Here is a 14,924-nt window from a genome sequence, read left to right as displayed (position 1 = left end):
GTCAGGTCTGGAACAGTTAAAGGTGTTGAGTCTAATAAATAAAGTACGGAGCTCTTGGAATACTTAACTTTAATCCATAATTGGAGAACATCGCTCTTGATGATACATTAATTATAATCTCAATATAAACTGGTAATGGCGCCTTGCTAGGTCGTAGCAAATGACGTAGCTGAAGGCTATGCTAACTATCGTCTCGGCAAATGAGAGCGTAGTTTGTCAGTGAACCATCGCTAGCAAAGTCGGCTGTACAACTGGGGAGAGTGCTAGGATGTCTCACTAGACCTGCCGTGTGGTGGCGCTCGGTCTGCAATCACTGATAGTGGCGACACGCGGGTCCGACGTATACTAATGGACCGCGGCCGATTTAAAGGCTACCAACTAGCAAGTGTGGTGTCTGGCGGTGACACCACAATTTCTACGGTTATTTCACTGAGTGTTGCTTGTCTGTTAGCAATGACATCTTAACGCAAACGCCGCTGCTCTCGGTTTTTAAGTGAAGGCCGTCGATCACTGCCATGTCCGTGGTGAGAGGAAATGTATGAACTTTGGTATTCTCGGCACATTCTTGACAATGTGGATCTCGGAATATTGAATACCCTAACGATTCCAGAAACGAAATGTCTCGTGCATGTAGCTCCAACTACCAGTCCACGTTCAAAATGTCTTAATTCCCGACGTGCTGCCACACTCACGTCGGAAAAATTTTCACATGAATCGCCTGAGTACAAACGACAGCTCCGCCAATGCACTGCTCTTTTCTGTCTTGTGTACGCGATACTACCGCCTTCTGTATATGCGCATATCGCTATCCAATGACTTTTGCCACCGCACTGTATTCCTTCCAATCAGTGAGTTTGGTTTCTGACAGCGAAACAGCGGGTTCTGTGATCACAGATCGAATATGTTTTTTTAAGTAAGTTCAGCAGCATAAGAACACTAGTACACGAGTTATCTCTAAACTCACATCGCTCTTTAGGCATTGTGGCATCCTTAGAATAATAATCGTTATTCTGTCTAATCATCACTGTCTTTACGTAATTCATAGAGCAAGAAGTAGGCAGACTTTGAAGCTCTATTATTACCAATATTGTCCAACCCTCCGCTGCCATTAAAAACGCGTTTCCGACTTTGATAAAGGTCGGATTGTAGCCTATCACGATTGCGGTTTATCGTATCGCGACATTGCTGCTCGCGTTGGTCGAGATCCAATGACTGTTAGCAGAATGTGGAATCGGTGGGTTCAGGAAGGTAATATGAAACGCCGTGGTGGATCCCAACGGCCTCGTATCACTAGCAGTCGAGATAACAGGCATCTTATCCGCATGGCTGTAACGGGTCGTGCAGCTACGTCTCGATCCCTGAGTCAACAGATGGGGACGTTTTCAAGACAACAACCATCTGCACGAACAGTTCGACGACGTTTGCAGCAGCGTGGACTATCAGCTCGGAGACCATGGCTGCGGTTACCCTTGACGCTGCATCACAGACAGGAGCGCCTGCGATGGTGTACTCAAGGACGAACCTGGGTGCACGAATGGCAAAACGTGATTTTTTCGGATGAATCCAGGTTCTGTTTACAGCATCATGATGTTCGCATCCGCGTTTCGCGACATCGCGGTGAACGCACATTGGAAGTGTGTATTCGTCATCGCCATACTGGCGTATCACTCAGCGTGATGGTATGGGGTGCCATTGGTTACACGTCTCGCTGACTTCTTGTTCGTATTGACGGCACTTGAACAGTGGACGTTACATTTCAGATGTGTTACGACCCGTGGCTCTACCCTTAATTCGTTCGCTGCGAAATCCTACATTTCAGCAGGATAATGCAGGACCGCATGTTGGAGGTCCTGTACGGGCCTTTCTGGATACAGAAAATGTTCTACTGCTGCACTGGCCAGCACATTCTCCAGATCTCTCACCAATTGAAAACGACTGGTCAATGGTGGCCGAGCAACTGGCTCGTCACAATACGCCAGTCATTACCCTCGATGAACTGTGGTATCGTGTTGAAGCTGCATGGGCAGCTGTACCTGTACACGCCATCCAAGTTCTGTTTGAGTCAATGCCCAGGCGTATCAAAGCCGTCATTACGGCCAGAGGTGGTTGTTCTCGGTACTGATTTCTCAGGATCTATGCACCCAAATTCCGTGAAAATGTTATCACATGTCAGTTCTAGTATAATACAGGGTGATTCAAAAAGAATACCACAACTTTAAAAATGTGTATTTAATGAAAGAAACATAATATAACCTTCTGTTATACATCATTACAAAGAGTATTTAAAAAGGTTTTTTTTCACTCAGAAACAAGTTCATAGATGTTCAATATGGCCCCCTCCAGACACACGAGCAATATCAACCCGGTACTCCAACTCGTTCCACACTCTCTGTAGCATATCAGGCGTAACAGTTTGGATAGCTGCTGTTATTTCTCGTTTCAAATCATCAATGGTGGCTGGGAGATGTGGCCGAAACACCATATCCTTAACATACCCCCATAAGAAAAAATCGCAGGGGGTAAGATCAGGGCTTCTTGGAGGCCAGTGATGAAGTGCTCTGTCACGGGCTGCCTGGCGGCCGATCCATCGCCTCAGGTAGTTGACGTTCAGGTAGACGATAAGGTTTCATAACTAACCTTTTTCGTAGGACTCTCCATACTGTTGATTGTGGAATTTGCAGCTCTCTGCTAGCTCTGCGAGTCGATTTTCCTGGGCTGCGAACAAATGCTTGCTGGATGCGCGCTACATTTTCATCACTCGTTCTCGGCCGTCCAGAACTTTTCCCTTTCCACAAACACCCATTCTCTGTAAACTGTTTATACCAACGTTTAATACACCACCTATCAGGAGGTTTAACACCATACTTCGTTCGAAATGCACGCTGAACAACTGTCGTTGATTCACTTCTGCCGTACTCAATAACACAAAAAGCTTTCTGTTGAGCGGTCGCCATCTTAGCATCAACTGACGCTGACGCCTAGTCAACAGCGCCTCAAGCGAACAAATGTACAACTAAATGAAACTTTATAGCTCCCTTAATTCGCCGACAGATAGTGCTTAGCTCTGCCTTTTGTCGTTGCAGAGTTTTAAATTCCTAAAGTTGTGGTATTCTTTTTGAATCACCCTGTATATTTGTCCAATGAATACCCGTTTATCATCTGCATTTCTATTTGGTGTAGCAATTTTAATGGCCAGTAGTGTAAGAATAACGTAAAAACTATATGGAATATTATTAAATAAATAACAAACAAAACTTGTAATCTAAAAGAAATTAATCCTCCCAAAAATAGCTCTTACGAATATGGTGACACTTTCAAACCATTGGCCACCAAATTCAACGACTATTTCTCCTCAGTGGCTGCGAATACTGGACACAGTAATAAACAGCGAAAAGCAGATGCGTTAGTGTTATTTTTGTAGAGTTTGCATGCACCACCAACCGACATCAGTTTAAAATATACATTATTAAAAACAGTAATCATGCTGGTTGTGGTGATGTTTGAAGTAGAATTTTAAAACTTTGTGCTAGCTTGATACGATCAAAAATTCTACTTGCCAAACTAATATTTTATGGTATCCATCCTATATGGATGAAATCTTACCTACATACTGTGATGCAGAGGTGTCTCATTAACAAACTGGATTTAAGGCATGAAAATAGTCTGAGAATTTACATAATCGATGCTGGGCGAATTCTCGTTTCTAACCTACATAAATGACCATCCTGTGACTTTAAAGGACAGTTCAAAAATCTTTAATGTTTGCCGACACAAGCATGGTAGTCAAGTTTCCACACTCAACCCTAACAGTCACAGTTCAGGTGACAGTTGAACCAGCCTGCAAATGGTTTGCAACTAACAGTTAAGTCTTAACCTCACAGATACTCAGATATACGCTTTCAAACAGGCAATAATCACCTTTTAAAATCATAAGCAATCATTAAGACCATACACTGAATGAAGCCTTCCTTGATGTCAAGCTGGATAACAAATTAAAGTGGTGTCAAAACATGAATAAACTCATGAAGAATCTTAGTTCTGTGTGTTATGCCCTTAGCAATATCTCCTATTGTGTTGACCTTAAGAACTAAAAACAGCTTAATGAATTAGTTTACACCGAACTGTGATATAAGCCATCACAAGACACAAAAATAATTTTAATGTAGACTTGCCTCATCATACAACATTCAGAAAGGGGTTATGTACTCTGGTGGCAAGACATTCAAAAAGCTCAAAAAGCTCCTCTCACTCTTCCCATCCTCTCCTCTATCTACCTCAACCAGTCCCCAGTCATGCTATTTACCACATGTAGCACCACCAGTACAGTTCAATAAAGCAGGTGAATACAGCTCCCACACCATACCTGTCCTGCAGGGCTGGCTACAAATCTGGGGCTTAAAAATCATTTATTTGCCCTTGACATCCAGGCCACCTTGCAAAATGGGCCCATAAAGTAAGATGATACTACTTCAATGCGACACACCTGTCATGTAGAACAGCCTACATTTCAGTGTCCAGAAAAATCATTTCTTGTCCTTGACATGTAGACTGCCCTACAGAGCACGTTGATGTGGCAGGTTGATACCGTTCACACACAACATGACTGAGTTGCAGGGCAAACTACATGCCAAGAGCTGGAAAAACACGCTTTTCCCAATATTTCCGTTCTTATTGGAGGTTATAAACTCTACAGTGCTGATACTCGGGATACCTGCTGTTTCTATGCCAAATTTGGTTGAAATCGATCAAGGGGTTTAGAGGAAATCTCATATCCACACACACACACACACACACACAGATATATATATATATATATATATATATATATATATATATATATATATATATATATATATATATATATATATATAACAGACAGTTTTGTGGCAGATCAACAGCTGCTACAGGATAAAACTGAGGCAGTAGCTTTCTTCAAACTAGCAGCCTTCTTAGTAATACACAATTAATTTAGATGGCTATCAGGTTTAACTCATTCTACACCCCTTAAAGTTCCTCTGTTTCATTATATCTACAGAAACAATGAAAAAATGAATTGTTATGTAACTTGTTGTTGGGTTGTTGTGCTTACAATCTCGTAACGTTGCAAATCCACTTACCTGTGTGAATTCATTCTGCATAACACTTTTAATTATACTACCAGCACCACTCAGCCTGCAAGGCCACAAACCATCGTCCATAAATGAGAATTTATTACATGGTTCCAAGCGACGATAGTATGTCCATTCCATAACTGTTTCAAAGTCACAATACATGACTCTAAGTAATTTATTGCTTGTAAGTACCTGGAGTTCATGAAGGCTCTAATGATTTAAAAACAACGAAAACTGCCAATAAATATCCTAGTATTTATTAATTTTCAACAGAGATAACTAAAAGAGTTACAATATGATTCACACTCTTTTAGTTTTCAAACTGAAAGTTGCAGCGAGTAATAGAAAAAGCATCCAATTTTTCTTACATCATACATTCTCCACCGCATATTCGCTTCTTATAAGATATTCCTATTATTTCTGTGCAGCAGTATTACTCTTACCATAAGAAAGTATGTGTTCCCAACTTGGTCGAAATGTATGTAATGTAATAAGAGTCCAAGCAGAACATACGCGTATCAGCCAACGCATTATGACCACTGCCCAAGCCGATGTTGGATGATGCCTGGTGTTGCGGGCACGCGACGCGGTAGCAAAAGTATGCAAGCGGAGCAGACGGGGTACCCTAGGGAAGATATCTCCTGCAAATGGGGAAACTATTGAGATAAGCGATTTTGACAAAGTGCAGATTATTATTATGCAAAGTCCGTGAACGAGTACCTCGAAAACGGTGAAGCTGGTCGAATCTCACGTGCTGCTGTAGTGAACATCTACAGGAGGAGCTGGCCACTGTTCGCGAACAGCTGAACGTGTTGATGGCCGCAGTCAGCCGTCTTCAGGCTGCTGCCTCGGAGTGTAGCGGCAGTGGGGAGTCTGGTGCGTCGCATGGTACACCCCAGGTGTTACATGCTTCACCCACTGTCCCTGCTGTCGAGACATCTTCGCGGATACCGGGCGCGGTTGTGCCACCCTCTCCCCAAGGGGAGTGGCGGGTTCAGCGGCGTTCACGGCGCACGAGGCGGAGGGTAACTGTGGAGGCTGGCCGTGTGGCATCGCCCGCTCTGCCTGTGAGTGGACATGTGGCCGCTCCTTCAGCAAGGTCCGAGCAGGCACACGGGGGGAGGGGTTTATTAGTTACTGGGAGCTCCAACGTTAGGCGGGTGATGGAGCCCCTTAGGGAAATAGCGGAAAGGTCGGGGAAGAAGGCCAGTGTTCACTCTGTCTGCTTGCCGGGGGGTCTCATCCGAGATGTGGATGAGGCCCTGCCGGCGGCGATAAAGAGCACTGGGTGCACCCGACTGCAAATTGTTGCTCATGTCGGCACCAATGACTCCTGCCGTCTGGGTTCAGAGGTCATCCTCAGTTCGTACAGGCGGTTGGCGAAATTGGTGAAGGCGGAAAGCCTCGCTCGCGGGGTGGAATCAGAGCTAACTATTTGTAGTATCGTTCCCAGAACCGATCGCGGTCCTCTGGTTTGGAGCCGAGTAGAAGGCTTAAACCAGAGGCTCAGACGATTCTGCGGAGATCTGGGGTGCAAATTTCTCGACCTCCGCTATCGGGTGGAGAAATGTAGGGTTCCCCTGAATAGGTCAGGCGTGCACTACACGCCGGAAGCGGCTACAAGGGTAGCGGAGTACGTGTGGAGTGCACATGTGGGTTTTTTAGGTTAGATAATTCCCTCCCTAGGCCCGACAAGACGCCTCCTGAGACGCAGCAAGGTAGGAGTAGGCAAAATGCAACAGGGAATAACAATATTAATGTGCTAATAGTAAACTGCAGGAGCGTCTATAGAAAGGTCCCAGAAGTGCTCTCATTAATAAACGGTCACAACGCCCATATAGTACTAGGGACAGAAAGTTGGCTGAAACCAGACGTAAACAGTAATGAAATCCTAAACTCAGATTGGAATGTATACCGCAGAGACAGGCTGGACAGTGAAGGGGGAGGCGTGTTTATAGCGATAAGAAGTGCAATAGTATCGAAGGAAATTGATGGAGATCCGAAATGTGAAATAATTTGGGTGAAGGTCACGGTTAAAGCAGGCCCAGACATGGTAATTGGATGTCTCTATAGGCCCCCTGGCTAAGCAGCTGTTGTGGCTGAGCACCTGAAGGATAATTTGGATAATATTTAGAGTAGATTTCCCCACCATGTTATAGTTCTTGGTGGAGATTTTAATTTGCCAGATATAGACTGGGAGACTCAAACGTTCATAACGGGTGGCAGGGACAAAGAATCCAGTGAAATTTTTTTAAGTGCTTTATCTGAAAACTACCTTGAGCAGTTAAACAGAGAACCGACTCGTGGCGATAGCATATTAGACCTTCTGGTGACAAACAAACCCGAACTATTTGAAATAGTTAACGCAGAACAGGGAATCAGCGATCATAAAGCGGTTACTGCATCGATGATTTCAGCCGTAAATAGAAATATTAAAAAAGGTAGGAAGATTTTTCTGTTTAGCAAAAGTGACAAAAGGCAGATTAAAGAGTACCTGACGGCTCAACACAAAAGTTTTGTCTCAAGTACAGATAGTGTTGAGGATCAGTGGACAAAGTTCAAAACCATCGTACAATATGCATTAGATGAGTATGTGCCAAGCAAGATCGTAAGAGATGGAAAAGAGCCACCGTGGTACAACAACCGAGTTAGGAAACTGCTGCGGAAGCAAAGGGAACTTCACAGCAAACATAAACATAGCCAAAGCCTTGCAGACAAACAAAAATTACGCGAAGCGAAATGTAGTGTGAGGAGGGCTATGCGAGAGGCGTTCAATGAATTCGAAAGTAAAGTTCTATGTACTGACTTGGCAGAAAATCCTAAGAAATTTCGGTCTTATGTCAAAGCGGTAGGTGGATCAAAACAAAATGTCCAGACACTCTGTGACCAAAATGGTACTGAAACAGAGGATGACAGACTAAAGGCCGAAATACTAAATGTCTTTTTCCAAAGCTGTTTCACAGAGAAAGACTGCACTGTAGTTCCTTCTCTAGATTGTCGCACAGATGACAAAATTGTAGATATCGAAATAGACGACAGAGGGATAGAGAAACAATTAAAACCGCTCAAAAGAGGAAAGGCCGCTGGACCTGATGGGATACCAGTTCGATTTTACACAGAGTACGCGAAGAAACTTGCCCCTCTTCTTGCAGCGGTGTACCGTAGGTCTCTAGAAGAGCGTAGCGTTCCAAAGGATTGGAAAAGGGCACAGATCATCCCTGTTTTCAAGAAGGGAAGTCGAACAGATGTGCAGAACTATAGACCTATATCTCTAACGTCGATCAGTTGTAGAATTTTGGAACACGTATTATGTTCGAGTATAATGACTTTTCTGAAGACTAGAAATCTACTCTGTAGGAATCAGCATGGGTTTCGAAAAAGACGGTCGTGTGAAACCCAGCTCGCGCTATTCGTCCACGAGACTCAGAGAGCCATAGACACGGGTTCACAGGTAGATGCCGTGTTTCTTGACTTCCGCAAGGCGTTCGATACAGTTCCCCACAGTCGTTTAATGAACAAAGTAAGAGCATATGGACTATCAGACCAATTGTGTGATTGGATTGAAGAGTTCCTAGATAACAGGACGCAGCATGTCATTCTCAATGGAGAGAAGTCTTCCGAAGTAAGAGTGATTTCAGGTGTGCCGCAGGGGAGTGTCATAGGACCGTTGCTATTCACAATATACATAAATGACCTTGTGGATGACGTCGGAGGTTCACTGAGGCTTTTTGCAGATGATGCTGTGGTGTATCGAGAGGTTGTAACAATGGAAAATTGTACTGAAATGCAGGAGGATCTGCAGCGAATAGACGCATGGTGCAGGGAGTGGCAATTGAGTCTCAATGTAGACAAGTGTAATGTGCTGCGAATACATAGAAAGATAGTTCCCTTATCATGTAACTACAAAATAGCAGGTCAGCAACTGGAAGCAGTTAATTCCATAAATTATCTGGGAGTACGCATTAGGAGAGATTTAAAATGGAATGATCATATAAAGTTGATCGTCGGTAAAGCGGATGCCAGACTGAGATTCATTGGAAGAATCCTAAGGAAATGCAATCCGAAAACAAAGGAAGTAGGTTACAGTACGCTTGTTCGCCCACTGCTTGAATACTGCTCAACAGTGTGGGATCCGTACCAGATAGAATTGATAGAAGAGATAGAGAAGATCCAACGGAGAGCAGCGCGCTTCGTTACAGGATCATTTAATAATCGCGAAAGCGTTTCGGAGATGATAGATAAACTCCAGTGGAAGACTCTGCAGGAGAGACGCTCAGTAGCTCGGTACGGGCTTTTGTTAAAGTTTCGAGAACATACCTTTACCGAAGAGTCAAGCAGTATATTGCTCCCTCCTACGTATATCTCGCGAAGAGACCATGAGGATAAAATCAGAGAGATTAGAGCCCACACAGAAGCATACCGACAATCCTTCTTTCCACGAACAATACGAGACTGGAATAGAAGGGAGAACCGATAAAGGTACTCAGGGTACCCTCCGCCACACACAGTCAGGTGGCTTGCGGAGTATGGATGTAGATGTAGATGTAGATGTAGAAAGAGGTAGAATAGTGAAACTAGACGCTAAATGGTTGGACGTCCACGACTCTTCAGAGAACGTGGTGTTCCGAGGCTTTCCTGTTCTGTAAAGTAGGATAGATGGTGATCTGTGGCATCCCTACCAAAAGAGCAGAATTGGCGCTGTCTATCTCCACTTTATCAGTTGGCAGCCCCATTTTGTTTTGATCTCTGGCGGCATGCTAGGAGACTTTGGCGCGCGGATTTCAATATGTTCCAGGACTGCAGACAGTACCTGCAAAAAGGCAAACAAAAATTATGTATGTAACCTTATTTTTTGAGGTAATAACTGTAAATTTATGACTGTATGTACACCTATAACTGTGCTGCACATGTCACCTAACGGCGTGCACCACTATCAGATCTCCGACTCACTGTTTCATTCGCGAAGGGTGCGTATGAAGATTGATTATCGTTAAACCTCTGTATTAGCTCTAATATTTTGGAATTTGAGAGTCACATGTAGGAGGAAGTAGAATGTTGACCTGGTCTTCCCGGAACGTACTCTCACTGAATTTCAGTACTCAACGTCTGTGTTGTAGTGTCTGCTTCTGCTGTTCTGGAACGCACCTCCACAACGCTCTCGTGCCGCCTAAACTATACCCTGATGAAACCCGCCGCTCTTCCTTGGAACTTCGTCTACGTCTACGTGATTACTCTGCTAATCTCAATGAAATGCCTGGCAGAGGGTTCAATGAACCACCTTCAAGCTGTCTCTCTACCGTTCCGCTCTCGAACGGCGTGCGGAAAAAACGAGCACTTAAATTTTTCTGCGCGCTCCCTGATTTCTCTTATTTTATTGTGATGATCATTTCTCCCTATGTAGGTGGGTGCTAACAGAATGTTTTCGCAATCGGAGCAGAAAAGTGGTGATTGAAATTTCATGAGAAGATCCCGTTGCAACGAAAAACGCCTTTGTTTTAATGATTGCGACTCCAATTCACGTATCATGTCTGTTGCACTATCTCTCCTATTTCACGATAATACACGATGGTGATTTGATAAGTCCGATAAATTTCCATGAAATAATGGAACATTGTTGTTGCACCTTCAAGTTGGCAGGCTTGATTATTCCAAGGATCGTATAAAGAATTTCAACAATGTATGGAGTACGGTGCATTGTAGACAGACATCTGAGTTGGTCAGTATGTTGGCTGCGATTGAAACTGGAGAAAATCGAGTTCCTTACTCTCATTAAACATTTTCATTTGAAGGGTTGGACTGGCGCAGAAAACAAAACAATGTTGGATGAAGTTGACACGGACTCTGCATCATCACTGAAGACCATTTACTTTTCTATTAATGGATTTAAACGTGGCCGGATAAGCACCGAAGACGAAACGCGCTCCGACCGTCCAGTTGAGTGCGTCACAAAGGGAATCATTGACAGAATCCATGTTATGGTAATGCGACACCGCCGAATAAAAATTTGTGAGACTGTTGGGACAGTAGGCATCTCGGCTGAGCGAGTACATAACATCGTGCACGGAGAATTGGCTGTGAAGAAGCCTTGTGCGAGATGTGTGCCATAATTGCTAATAGCCGACCAAAAGCACATTCGGCACAACATTTCAACACAATGTCATATGTTCTTTAATCGCAATCAGCAAGACAGTTTGCATCGATATGTTACTATGTTACCTTGATCCATCATAACACACTAGAGTCAAAATGGCACTAAAATCAATAACAATGGCTGGTGAAAGTGCACCGAAGAACGCAAAAACCATTTTGTCAGCTAGTAATATGACGGTTGTTGTTTTTTTTTCGGGGAGGGGAGGGGCGATTCTCAAATAATAATCTTCATAGATAAGTTGCAGAAAGGCAGAACCATAACTGAGCCCTATTTTGCTTCATTATTGGATCATTTTAAACTTGCTTTGGCTGAAAAAAGACCAAGGTTGGCACGCAAAAAAGGGCTCTTTCACCCGGATAATGCACCATCCCACACGCCAGCGACAATAATGGCGTAAGTGCATGAACCGGGCTTGAACTGGCTCCTGATTCACACTGTTCACCAGACATAAACCCCAGTGACTTCTTCCTGTTGCCTAAATTGAAACTTTGGCTTGAAGGGAAGCAATTTTCATCAAGTGAGAAGTGATAGTTGCAGTCAACGAGTATTTTGCATAGTTTGAACAGAATCTTGTTTTCCAATGAAATGAAAAAGCTGGAGGACCGCTGGACCAAGTGTATATCTCTCAAAGAACACTATGTCCAGAAGTAAGATGAGCTGTTTACGAAACAAACATTTTTGCTTGATTTTTTATCGCACTTACCAAACAATCCTTGCTTCACTTCTGTTACGTGTCCCAGACTGATGAACAGTACTCTCGAATCAATCGAACAAATGTTTCGTAACCCACCTCTTCAATGGATGAACTACATTTCCTTAAAATTCTTCCTATGAATCTGTTTGACATGTGCTTTTCCTACTATTTGTTTTATGTGTTCATTCCGCCTTAGGTCGCCTTGGATAGTTACTCCTAGGTTTTCTACGGGAGTTATTATTTCCAGTGATTTCTCACTAATATTGTAATTGTACAATAGTAAATTTCTCCACTTTTTATGTGTAGTTCGGTACATGTATTTACGCTCAAGGTCAACAACCAATCCCTGGACCATTCATCAATCCTCTACGGGTCTTCCCGCAGATCGCTGCAGTATTCTAGCGTTACAACATTCTAAAGACAACCGCATCATCTGCAGACAGCCTCACGGGACTTCCGACGCTTTCTTTTAGGTCATTTATGAACATTGTAAGCAGTATCGGCTTATCTCGCGTCTTCGGGGTACTCCTGAAATTACTTTTACCTCGATTTTGTTTCGTTAAGAACGACTTGTTGTCTTCAGTCTGCAAGAAAGTCTCAAATCCAGTATTAAAACTTATCCAATACTCGGAAAGTTCGTACTTTTTTTTCACTAAACAGCAGTGCGGGACCCTGTCAAATGCATTCCTGAAGTCGAGGAGCACGCCATCAGCCTAAACGCCGTTGTCTACAGCGCTGTGGATCTCATAAAGAAACACATACATCTCTGTATGTGGAATCCATGTTAGTTTTTACAGAGGAGATTTTTGTTCTCCAAAAACGTCATAGTAGGTGACCATCAAACATTTTTCATAATTCTACAATAGACTGTCATCACGAAAACAGTGCATCTGTCTTACCTAACCTAAGGACATCACACACATCCATGCCCGAGGCAGGATTCGAACCTGCGACCGTAGCAGCAGCCCGGTTCCGGACTGAAGCGCCAAGAACCGCTCGGGCACAGCGGCCGGCAGTGAATGCCTTTTCTAACAACACATCACCTGAATTGCCTCTCCTGGGCTCATGACCATAGCGGTTGGACCCTAGGCTACTGGAAAACCGTGGCCCAGTCGAATGTGTCCCAATTTCAGCTGGTAAGAGCTGATGGTAGGGTACGAGTGTGGTGCAGACCACACGAGGCCGTGGACCCAAGGTGTCAACAAGGCACTGCGCAATCTGCATAATGATGTTGGCTGTGTTTCTATGGAATGGACTGGGTCCTCTGGATGTTCGGCTACTTGGACACCTTGTGCAGCCATTTCTAAACTTCATATTTCCAAACAACAATGTCATGTCACCCGACCCATAATTGTTCGCGATTGGTCTGAGAATATTCTGGACAATTCGAGCGAATGATTTGGCCAGCCCATTGCCCGACATGAATCACATCGGGCATTTAGGGGACATAATGGAAAGGTCAATTCGTACACAACATCTAGCACCGGCAAGACTTTCGCAATTATGGACGTCTATAGAGGCAGCATGGCTTAGTATTTCTGCAGGGAGCTTCCAACGACTTTTGAGTCAATGCCACGTCGAGTTGTCGCACTACGCAGGGTAAAAGTATGTCCGACGCGATATTAGGAGCTATTTCACGACTTTTTCACCTCATTATAAAGCCGTCGTCTTAAGGGTCTAAGTATCAAAGCTGTGTTTGAGAACTGGCGCGACATTAATAATCCGAAAAGGTCTAACGCACATGTAGATTGCTTGTAAACTTTTTAAAAACATGAGTAAGACTGAAAGGAGTACTTCGTTAAAAATGCAAAAACCGCTCAGAGCACATCACGGATATGCATCGCCAATTGATCCGCTCCTGACGCTAGTGGCACGCAGCTACTCCCGATTCGCGGTAAGCATGTTAGCGCGGCCAGGAATGCTGTGGCCTGGATTCCGCGAGGCCCCGTGCTGGGACCCATATTGTACTCTCGCTGCACCAACAGCGCGCCTAGGGTGTCGGCCGCGGAGATTGTCCCGAACGCTTTCCTTACGATTCGGTGCAAACTCTACGACATCGAAATCAGCCCCAACAAAGGTGTTGCTGTCAAGTTCACTGTCAAATTGAGTTCAACGATCATCAATTTCCTTGACGGCAGTGCATGGAACTGATTTTAGATGTATTGAGGCTTTCACCTAGACCAGTGGTTCTCAGTCGGGGGGGGGGGGGGGGGGGGGGGTAATCGCCACCTGAGGCGTAAAAACGGAAGACTTTGATTGTGTTTCGGTCACGAAACAAAAGTATTTTTAAAATATCATTATTATCATCACTATTTCGTAAGATTGTAATACTGATTAAAACATAAGTTACCGACAGTAACATTTATTTTCAAATGCTCGCATCAAACCAAGATTGTGAAACAAATGTATGAACGTCTTCTTTGTCAGATATTCCACCCACTATACACATACTTTCTACTTTGTGCCACGCATCTTTGATACTAAAACTGAGATATCTACATGACATAAGATTAAATATCTCATTAAAATGCCTTCTTCGAGTTGTAGGTAGTTCCCTCAAAGGACCATACCTGTAAATTGCCTCATTATTCTCTTAGCAATGGATAAAGAAGCTAGCCGACAGCACTGCTTAACAGTAACTATACAATGGCTACCACCTTGCTGTAGGGCCAACACAGCATTATTATTGGGTTCGTGCATACGTTCATAGCGTTTTTCCATAAGGTTAATAACAGAGACTTTTGTCACCAATGATATATTCTCCTTCACTATTTACAACAGCTTGCCAATGCTGGAGAAACTTTTCGATTCCACAACTGCAGAAATCACGTAGTTTTGAGATGAAGAACTCTTAGATCCATGTTCGAAGCGTGTTTTCATCCGGAAAATAAGTTCCTTGAACTTTGTTCGGAGGGAGTGGAAAAGGTGAAAATCTGAGGACACAAGGTGGGTGCAAAATGACTTCCCA

The 14,924-nt window shown here is 43.8% G+C and overlaps 1 protein-coding gene across 1 annotated transcript in view; it reads left to right on the top strand.

The window, feature by feature from the left end:
• LOC126260627 (mucin-2) overlaps nucleotides 1-14,924 on the top strand; it is a 165,573-nt gene that overhangs the window by 77,918 nt on the left and 72,731 nt on the right. The gene's annotated exons all lie outside the window — the stretch shown is intronic.

The sequence above is a fragment of the Schistocerca nitens genome, chromosome 5 (genome assembly GCF_023898315.1).
Source record: "Schistocerca nitens isolate TAMUIC-IGC-003100 chromosome 5, iqSchNite1.1, whole genome shotgun sequence".
NCBI classification, from domain to species: Eukaryota; Metazoa; Arthropoda; class Insecta; order Orthoptera; family Acrididae; genus Schistocerca; species Schistocerca nitens.
Note: the sequence above shows the minus strand (reverse complement) of the source record. Positions and strands in the feature narration are given on the sequence as shown.